Source organism: Nothoprocta perdicaria, unplaced genomic scaffold (assembly GCF_003342845.1).
Source record: "Nothoprocta perdicaria isolate Ctin4 unplaced genomic scaffold, notPer1 scaffold_128, whole genome shotgun sequence".
NCBI lineage: Eukaryota > Metazoa > Chordata > Aves > Tinamiformes > Tinamidae > Nothoprocta > Nothoprocta perdicaria.
Window position 1 is genome coordinate 1,811,481 of NW_020454405.1, and position 10,941 is coordinate 1,822,421.

At 41.3% G+C, this 10,941-nt stretch overlaps 1 protein-coding gene across 1 annotated transcript in view; it reads left to right on the forward strand.

The window, feature by feature from the left end:
* Positions 1–10,941, forward strand: part of FAM126A (family with sequence similarity 126 member A) — a 58,445-nt gene that overhangs the window by 7,385 nt on the left and 40,119 nt on the right. The window lies entirely within an intron of this gene.

Genomic DNA, 10,941 nt, shown 5'->3' on the forward strand with positions numbered 1-10,941 from the left:
GGAAGGAAGGAAGGAAGGAAGTGATAAGGACTTCAGATGTGGGAAGAGCTGTGCCCAGAAACAAGTCAGAGGTATTTTAAAGTGTAGCAGTAGTAATAGGCACCTTTCCTTCATTCCAGTTATTGGAGCATGTGCTTCTCTTTGTATCTTCTTGTTACTTTGTGTCTGTGACTTTACCTTTTGCTGTCTCCTCCTCCAAGTTTTGATGCATAGACTCCTCCTAGGTAGGAGATTTATGAAAGGAAGTGCTAAATATTTGCTCTGCATGTACTGTTAGTTCTTGTAGCTACTACTCCARGGACATTTGGGATGGCCTTCAAAGAAATGTGTTAGTATCTCCTAAAAGCATGATTTAATTATTGATTAAGAGGAGTTGTTTTAAGTCTTTTGTAAAATTCTTTTGAAGCATTTTTTTTTTTTTAATGGAGGTAGACTTTATACTTGGGGCTAGATGCACTCTCAGCTGTGTAACTAATACCTTTCAGCGCATTTCTAAGCTGCCAACAACCGGCAACACATTTCTAGGGTGCCAAACTTAATACTTTGGGCAGTGGAGAGCATCTTTCAGCAGCCATCTGCTGCCAGATTATTTTGCCAATGCTTTGCTGATTTGTAGGCATATTGAAATCCAGGACAAGCGCACACAGGGAATTTGAAAAGCAGCATATCAGACTTCTATGCCTTTGCAGTCTGAGAACTGCTCAGCACATATATATTGTTCTTCTTTGTTTGCCTACCAGACACTTTGCTTCTTTCCAGTTTGTTCTACGTTATCTTGCATTGCTGTCAGTATCAAAAGCTAATTTTTCACTTTGAATCCTTGTGTGTCTTCTTTGCCAGTCGCCAAGATTGAAATCCATGGCCTTGCCATCAAAGCTGCTCTGACACCCACCCAAGCCTGCCTCAGCTATCTCATTTCTTCTGCTCCTGCCTTCCACCACATTTTCTCTTATCACCGATGACAACTGTAATAATTMCTTCCAGTACCTTTTCTATCCTCACGTCTGCCTTATTACAGTGTGTTTCCTCATTATGGAAAAACTTTCTGAGCTTGTATATTGTGATTTCTCTGAAGATTTCTTTAATTTCAGACCATCTACTTACATGCAACCACCTATTATTATTTTTATTGCTACAGCAGAAAGAAAGAGAGATCCTAGGAGACAATCAACCTTCTTTTATTTAACTAAAATCTTATTTTCGGATTTCCTGTGAGCTAGAAGTTGTGCAAGTTTTATTAGACTGATTTTTTTTTTTTGTGCTTGGTGGACAAAATCTGGCCCAGTGTGTGCACTTCTTTCTCAGGAAATTATTCTGTAAACATACTTAGTAGCTCCAGCCAGAAGCTGAATGCACCCTCGGAAGCCCAGGCACGGACTGAGCATGCAGATATCCCTCGCTACTGTATATCATTTGCCCCCAAATAACTCTCTGCTCTTCTCCATTGAAAAGGGATTGAATAGAGTGATGGAGAGGACAATACATGGACTTGGCACATGTCATCCCCCATGCAGCCACTGGACATCCTCAGGCTGGGGAGAGGTTGCCAAGAAGCAGTCGTARTCTAGTGGTGATGAGTGGATTTAAAAGAAAACAAAAGCACTTTCCTTCAATTTTTGTATTTTGAGAAAGCATCTTAAATGGCTGGCCACTCCAGCTTTATTAGAAGAAACTGCAGATTCTAATTTCCAGCAAAAGATGCTTCAGAGAACAGTAACTCTTGATTCTTATTTTCAGCTAATACGAAGTTGTATTTGCATTTGCAATCATGAAGTGAAAATGTAGCAAGAATATACACCCTTTTTTAATTAAAAACATGGTAAACATGCAGCATTTTTATTGTAGACAAAATAAAAACCTAATCTGTAAAGCACTGAATATAATTCATTTACATATTATGCTGTTTTGCATAAGCAATTTCTAATATCTCATTTGTTTAACAAAACCCATRTTTTAGTTACATAACTTTAAAGTGCCATAATAACATGTATTTTTCTGAAGTCAGTGCTCATCTATATTCTAGTTAAAGAAATAARCTTATGTCTTTTTTCATCTGACCATCAATCTATTCATGGTCAGATCTATTAATGCATAGATAATGCATAGTTACACATTGTAGAGAAAGTGTGAATCATTTTTTCTAATCTAGTCTCTTGAGGCAACTGCAATTTAAAATATATGGCATAGAGGGGTCATTGCATTGCTTTGCACACATTTCAGYGGAGTAGCTGTGCTCCGTGTGTGAATTTGCACCAGCACTGCTCATGTTAAAAGCATTAACACTTGGGTAGAGAAATCAGTGTTCAATCCTGTCCCCTCCAGTAGATGTCATCACGGCAATGGAAAATCCTGCTGGGACTACTTGTGAGCAAACCTCATACACCAAGCTGGGGCCAGCTTTGTTATGGTAGACCTACTTGCTGTCAAAACAAGATCATCTCTCCATGGTTAGTGTTTATAGGGAGCCTTTCATTTCCACAATGCAGTGGCAACGTGATGAGTGTTAGAAGATCCCGTCACTAGTTGGGGCCCACAGAGCCGGGTCCTGGCAGTCGTGTCTCTGTACCGTGGAAGTGTCTTTGAACAGAGAGATGTAGGAGCAGACACCTGTGTGCAAAGCTCCGCTTGGCCACTGCTTGCTGTGGTCAGCTTCGTTTGGGCAGCCCCTTTCTGTCAAAGCCATCACATGCTTTCTGTTAGGGTTTTTTTTTTTCAAGTCCTCAAGTTTCCTTTCTCCAAAGGAAAAACAAATCTCATTCTTTTTTCTTTTTTTTTTCCTACTTCATTTTTACCAATAACGAATTTCTTCCCACCTGTCAGCACCTGACATGCTGCTCATCCTGTCAGTTTTAAGCTTCACAGCTGTTTGAGAAAGCAGCGTGTCTGAAAAGAGTTATTTAGTGCTGAGTAAAGCCACAACCCTATAATATAAATAGGTATAATTTTAATCTGTCAAACGGAGTACAATTCCCAGAGCCAGGCAAGAGACAAGTCAATCCTGGCAGCTTTCCCGTGCACAAAGGGTGCAAGGTTGGAATGTACTTGCCTACAAAAGAGTTTGAGAAATGAGGTATCGATGTCATTGTTAAATGCTAATTGAATTTCTCACACAATRGTTTTTAACACCAGGACATTCTGGCTTAGGGAAAAAAAAAAAAAAAGAGTAAATCTTTCCCCCCACTTTGGCAGTCTCAACAATTTTGATTGAAATTTAATATTAAATTAAATGTGATATATGATAGTTGTGTATGATATATACAGTTAGTGCAACACCTACGTTCTTAAGGTAAAGTGGCATTATGGTTGGATGTGATCAGGCAGAATAGAGCACAAGCTGAGCCATGTGAAGGAAGAAGACTGCTAAGGTGAAATGTAAGTGACTTAAAAATGAATGAACGGTGCAACTGTATGGAAATAGTAAGTCCATAATTTGAAAGTCCTTTTTGTGTTCTCTACATAATAGTCCTATAAGGGCCCTATAAGCCCCCACAAGCCCAATATAATAATAAGGATTTTTGTTAATGTTAGGCTTTGGGAAAGTAGATAGCAAGAAAGCAGTTTGTTCGATTAACTTAATAGGCCACTTCTCCTCTGTAAAATGGTCTTTGAGACTGAAGCATAACTCTGTGATCCACATTATAAATTCTAGAAAAAACGGCCAAATGGTTAGACCAGATCTACGACCTCCCACACTGAGAGAAAAGCAAGTCTTACCGGCAATATTTTTTTCCATTGTTCACATCTTAAAAAAAAGTTGGCTGGAGTTTTGTCCTTGAGAAAGTTGAGAGAACTGCCACCTGCAGAAAAACAAAGTGTTTCATCAAAACAAAGTGGCTGATTCCCTTGATAGATGCAAGGTAGATGCAGATCCAAAGATTCCATATTTCATGCAGTTCCCCCTGGGAAAGCTGAACATTCAACTGTATTACTAAGATTTATAATCCTGAGGGAAGATGATGATGGAGCAAGGACACTCATCTGTCTGTGTGTTTTAAGTTAAACCACCAGAGAAAGATATGAGAAAAGCCTCACAAACATCTATTCAAATAAAAGGAGTGAGGAGATGTTGGGTTATAAACACTTGTTTATAAGCTAACTCATCTGGACACTGTCAAAGTAGCCTAGATACAGGAGGAGGAAGCATATCTTCATTCTCAGGGAGATTTAGGATGCTTTATTACCGAAGCTCGTACTAAAAACAAGAAACGAACAAAAGAAAAACATTAATACTTTAAGAATTGGAAATATGTAGTTATAATCAATAAAAGCAGGATATTAATTTAGTGATAATCTATCAGAAAAAGTAAAAAAAAAAAGGAAGATAACTAGATGCTTTGTGTCAGTTTCTGATTTTGCTTCAAATGTCTAAATTGTATTACATCTATATTCCTATTTCAGAGTACTTAGATACCCATTAACAGTGTTCTCACAGTTATTCTAAAAGCATTTCATAGCACCGTAATTTAGCACTTTGGGTTTCACTTAAACCTTAAAGCACCCAGCCTGTATCCTCTTATTTGAGAGGAGTGTGGCTGCTCATGGCCCAGAAGATTGAAGAGGTATTGCTCCATTCTTTCTGTATCTCTGTCTCAAAACAGACCTAAACTGTTCTTAAAAATCGAACTGATGGTGATTCCAGTCTCTTGCAGCAATCTGTTCCTGTGCTTCAGTGTCTGTACATGTAGAACAGAACCTCCTACCTCCTGTTTCCCTTGTTGTGGCTTAGCCCCACAATTTCTTATTCTACATACTCCAACATAAACATCATGCTCCCTTCAGGTTGCAGACCTTAGTGATATAGCCAAATGCTTAACTTTTCCAGGGGGAAGTGCATGAAATGTGGAGTTGTGGGATCACTGCTCATTCCTTCATCCTGGGAGTGCTATTGCTGAGAGTCAGGGACGGATGAAAATAGATGTTGCTGTCCAGACGTCTTGATGCTGCATTTGAAGGCAGCTTCCTCTGCCTGGAGAGGAGGAGTGTGGGGTTGTCTCTCTGCATGGAGACAACCATGGTATATATGTGAAGGGTCTACTGACAGGCCTGGAGCTTCTCGGGTGTCCGGAGAGGACACCAAGCCCATTACCTAGGCTAGCTGGAGTCACACACTCTCTGCAGACTTGCGTCCAATGCCCTGGTTTTGGTGCTGGTGGAGTGACACCAGAAGGACAACTTCCATTGCACACGTGCACGCACGCGTTCCTCGGCCTGCTGACTAAGAGGCAGAGCTTGCGAGCGTGACCCAGGAGGAAGCAGCACCGAAATGTCACCCTGGAGCTCAACCCCACCCTCCGYACCCGCTAACCGCAGGCCCAGGAGGAAGCAGCGAGTGCAGCCAGGCCAGCCCGGCACATGCCGGCGGCCACCGGGACACCGGGAAAGGGATTCTCCGGGGCTAACCAGGCGCTGCCTTGGATGGCAAGGCGGGGATGGTTYGGTTTGTTCGCCATGGGGCAACTTGTGAGCTAACCTTCATGTGGGTGACTGCAAGCCTCATATTGAAAGGGAAACGCGGCTTTTGGGCTGGCCAGGGTGTGTGACTGTCCCTGTGAACTGTTCCCTTTTCTAGAGGCCAGGAGCAGAACGGGAGACATAAATACCTACACTCACCAACCCATCAACATGCTCAGGCAGGTGAGGGCTGGGAAAGGAATTTTCTGTAGGAATAACAATTAGGGAGCACATAAGGCCTGAAGAACTGACACTGTAAGAATCCTTGAATCCCCCTTACATCATTTTTTTCACATCCTTCCCCCGGCCCTTTCTTTCTTGGCATCCTCATCAGCTGCTATCACTCCTTGTTTATGCAGCGAGGCAAGGCCCCGGTTGGCCACCACAAGCACTTGTGGTCAGGAAGAGGAAATCCAGCTAAGCTGTGATAATTAAAGCAGTTGTGATAGTTTAGCTGGGCTACTAATACCAAGGAGGGGGTGTTGTATAAAATGTCTGGTGGTTGGTAGCCCCTTTTTTGGGTGTTTCACTGAGGGGATAGAAAGGAGATGTGCAGTGGGGACCATGGGTGGCTCTGTGCTGGGGTTGATTCCTGTTGCTTTCCTACAGCCTTGCTCCCAAATGCAGTCTTTCTTGCTTCAGATTTTGTTGTGGTGCTGTGTAGTGAGTTGTGCTTCATATGAGGGTGATTTGCATGTGTTTCTCCTCTCCTTCTTGCTGAATGTTTCTGCGGTTCTGGACTGCTCAGGTGAAATACTTAAGTTTCTCCCCATAAATCAGCCAATCTTCATAACTGCAGCACTTACAAGTTTGCATATGTGGTTTTCAGCCTGGCCCCACTGCAGTGCAATGTGTTTTCATGAAAGTGTGGAAAAAAAGTAATGGATTTCTAGCTCTTGTGTAGTGAAAATATGTTTTTCCCTTTTAAGTGTGTGTTTGTTTTTTTTTTTTTTAGCTTGTGGCTGCTATATACTTTTTTAACTTTGCCTTTCAGCACATTGAAAGTTAGATTAGTGGCATAGCAAAAGATAGCTTTTCCTATTATCAGGTACATTGCAGTAGCTTCTCTTTAAACTCCTAATAGGAGGAGTTACTGTGTTTTACTCTCTAATGCTGTGGGCATCCTTCCTTAGTGGAAGATACTGATATGGAATATCCTGCTTAGGAAACTGGCCTTCAAAAGCTGTTATCAAGCAAAAGCTGTTTTTGAGTTATGTGAATTTAAACTTCTGGAATGCCTTTAAATAGCAGACAGACATAATTACTCTGTTTTTAATTCTACTGTGATATTTTTTGTAACAAATATTAGCAAATCAAGTTATAGAAGCATTATACTAATGTAGAAGATCTGCCAAGAAAAATTAAAAAAGGAAGCCTAAGGCCTTTCCGCCAGTAGTATGGGTCAGGAAAACAACAACAGAAAGACGAAAAACCCCAAGGGCTGTCTTTACTTAGAGTAAAGCTTATAATTATTTAAACACAGAAAATGTTTTTTTGAAGCTCTGTGCCACTTGAGGTTTTTTTCCATAACCTGAAGTAGTTTTAATAGATGTCTATTTAGTCAAATTATGAATAAAATGCTTAATGAGGCCTTCTTTTTTAATTGCTTTTCATTTAAGAGGTTTTCTGATAATATAARAAATTGTGGGTTGTCAGTTCTTGTGAGAATAGAAGAAATCTGTGAGGTCTTATGTGTTTCTAAGTCAAACAGATGATTTTTCATGAATAGATGAAAATACTAATTTTTCCTTTTGCTGGAAGATCTCGTAAAGAACTTTCTACTAGTGCAGTTTTCTATCAGAATATGGGCTTGATACATTGCTGTAAAAAGCTTTAAGTTTTTATCTGTTTCACTTATTTTCAAGAGAAAATATTTATCAAAATACTTTATTMAGTTGAAACTGGAGTGTTCAAAAGGAAAAACATAAGTCAAAACTGAACATCTGAAAATGTCAAAATATTTTGTTTCAGTTAGTTCTTTCAGATCTCCTAAAATAAAATAGCAGAATCTCTGTTTTGTAGCAACTGTTGACTTTTCACTTCTCTTTAAAGGCAAATCTCAGAATATTTGCTTTTGTTCCTACATCAACATTACTTTCTGAACCCTGCTTATATATATATATGTGTGTGTGTGTGTGTGTACATGTGTGTGTGTGTGTGTATATATATATATATATATATAAAAGTTTTTATTGGGCTACTCCAACAAGGCATTTCCACTTACTTACCCACAGGCATTTACTGCGGCCATCGGGATGCTGGGACTGCAACAATTTGCTAACAAAATTCCAGTTTCGCTGTCTTGGCTCCCTTTTTAAACAGTCTTCTTGATGTCTCATTGATGTCTTCTTGATTTGGCGTGAGATCAGATGACTGGAAATAACTGCTATTTTTTTTCCCCCAAGGCCCAGATGCAGTATTTAAGACAGACTGTGTGTTGAGCTGAGCTTTAAGAATACAATCGCATGACAGAGATTACAGTCGTTCAGTATTTGTTTATCAATGGTTTCTACTTATAAAGGAGCTTATAACCCCATTATAGCTTACAATCTAGATATAAGAAATTAAAATGAAAAGCACCGACCAAAAATAGTCAAACAAGCAGAGGCTGCAGGTACTGTGCTTTCATGAGAAATGAGAGTATTTTATGAAATGTAAAGGAAATGGCTTCATAGAAAAACTGTTTTTTGAAACAACAATGGGAAGCTTGGGCTGCTGGGGAAGTGGAACAAAAGTTCTGTCTCTCTGTGACTAAAGGGCAGTTTGAAAATGATTTCTTATGGCAAAAAAAGGTATCACAGGTATAAGTTTAGAATGAAATAAATGATGTGCATATGTAGGCAAAGAAATAGTAACTACACTAGTGAAAAGAAAAGCCTACAGTCTTGAGCCTTTATAGCATTTAAGGCCAATGTGATAAGAGTACTTAAAGCGCCAATACAGCCTAAGAACTAACCCGTAGAAGTAATATAAGCTRTTTTATTTTGATAACATGACCTGTAAAAGCTAAAATGTCAATGAATGTGACATGCCACAAGTGAAATATTTGCTTTTTTTTGTGATTCCTTTTACTTATTAGGAGACTCATAATGTATCAATAATAGTAAAAGTAATAACTAATGTTGGTGTGATTTTGGTACACTTAGCATGTCATCTATATCAGAATCCATATCAATATCGGGATGTAGCATTTGCATCTAGTAGTGATTCTTTTTCCTGACACTGCCCAAGCTGGGTTTTACCCAAAAAGAGTGAGCATTTAAACTAGATCAGAGAACAGAATCATTTATTTCTTTTCTTTTCTTGGTTATCTTCTGACTGCATGTGTTCAGCAGTTGAGTGGATATTTTTTTGTCACAGGARCAGATGAGATCTTGGGAAGAGGTGCAACCAGCAGGTGGGGAGCACATTCCGTTGGAAGCTGCTTATGGCTGTGCTACTGTTGGAAGAAATAGCAGTGGAAATGCAAAGAGTTAGATACTTGATATATAGGGTGGCAAAAAAAMCCCAGCATTTTGGCTCTGATTCAGATGTCTCTTCCTTCCTATAAACAATAATCTTTGCTTGTTTTGAAGATTACACACTCTAACTCTCTTTGCACTTCTTACCACGGCTAAATAATAAAACTCCCTTATTCTTGTTGGAACTAATATCACTTTTCTTTTCAAGGAAACAGACTTAGTTTATCCATTGTCATAAAAACTGATGCCAGAATGAATTCAGACCATAACACAGTGGGAGTATTACAAAGACAAATGATTTCACAAGAAAGATATTTGCATTACAAAGGCATTTTTTAAAATGTATTATAACTTGTATTATGAATGAGCCTTGAAAAGAACCCTTTGTAAGGAATAAAATCAAATGATGTATGGCATACCTGTGAAAAGGAATGATAAAACGGTGTGAACCAAGATATAGCTCAAATGGAAAGACAGCAAAGTACATGTACAGGGTGGCCAGGAAATCTGGAATAAATGCACAGAGCCCTCCATTTTCTGAGGTGCAGAGCCAACAAATCCACAACAGGTATTTAGCTACYCACCCAAAGTAGCACAAGATCAAGGCTAGTAAGGTATCAAGTACAGCATTTAGATGAGTAACTGTATGGGATAATGCCTCATCACAGAAGGTGTYGGTGGATCTAATTGTGGCTCTGCCATCACGTAATGCTTTTGCACTGACCAAATCACGTGCGCCTTGCCTCAGTTTCACCGCACAATTAGATTGCTGGTTTATTTAATCTTTATTAATCTTGCAGATTACCAAAAGCATGTGCCTTTGAGGATTAAATTTTAATCCTCAAATCGTTTAATCGTTGCAAAGCAAATGAGCTCTAACAAAAATTAAAAACCAAACTTCAATTAATACAGAAGTAGCTAATTACACCGTGTTCAGTTTTATTTCCAATTAACCCTTGGGAGCACTCCGAAGAGGAAAGCAACAAGACCTCAAAGAATCAAAAACGGGGAGAGGACTGGTGATAGAAAAAGGCCACAGACTGATGTGCAATTAGGCTTGCCTGTAATTGCTCCATCTTCAGCGGGCTGAAAGGAATACAATGTCCAAATAAATAATAGAAAGACGTGCTACATTAGAATTAGGAGCTTTTAAACTAAATTATGAGGCATTCTCATTTACGCTGCTTGGAATTGTCACTTAAGGATTTGTCACAACAGCTTGAGCAATCATCTCTGTCAGGACTGTAAAAGTTAAAAGGTTTAATTTTGCTTTGTATTCTTGCTAATTACTATATTGTAATCCCTATCTTCTTCCAAACTGTTATTTCAGGGGGGATTTCTGCGGGAACAGAAATGTTGTTTAATAGGACAACAGTAAAATAAATCCATCTTGTACTGACTGCTGGCCTCGCACTTGAGCATTCCCTTGAACGTCTTGCTCGCAAAAACACCCATCTAAATCGCYTGACTCGCCGCCCGCGGCGCCTGCGTCGCAGTTTCGTGCCACGGGTTTAGCTTCGAGGCGAGTGCCCGCGGGCATCCTTGGGGTCAAGCCCTCCCCGACCCTCCCAACGGCCATAACGGTCGCTTCGGGCCACGAGGCTGCCGTTTCCCGCCCTGCGGCGGCCGTTGACCGTTGCCGAGGCGGCCGTTGGCGAGGGCCGCGCCCGCACGGAGCGGCGCCCCGAGAGCGCGGCGGCTTCGCCGGCGGCCGCCGCGTGCTTTAGTCCCGCTCCTGGCCCGGCACCGGCGGGGAAACAATGACTCGCCGGTGCCCRCGGCGCCGCTCGCGCCGCCGCCGCCCTCTCACGTTGCGGGGGCCGCGGGGGGCTCCGCGGCGGGGACTCCTCCCGCCCCGGGGCTGCCCGGTCCCGGCCCCGTCCTCCCCCCGCGCCGCGGGGCGCCACCACCCACCGGCGGGAAAGAGGGCGCGGGCGCGAGCACCGCCTCCGGCGCCGCCCTATTGGCCAGCGTCACGGCGCCTCCCGCTGCCATTGGCTGCGGCCGCCGCCAGGCAGCGGCCGCCCGG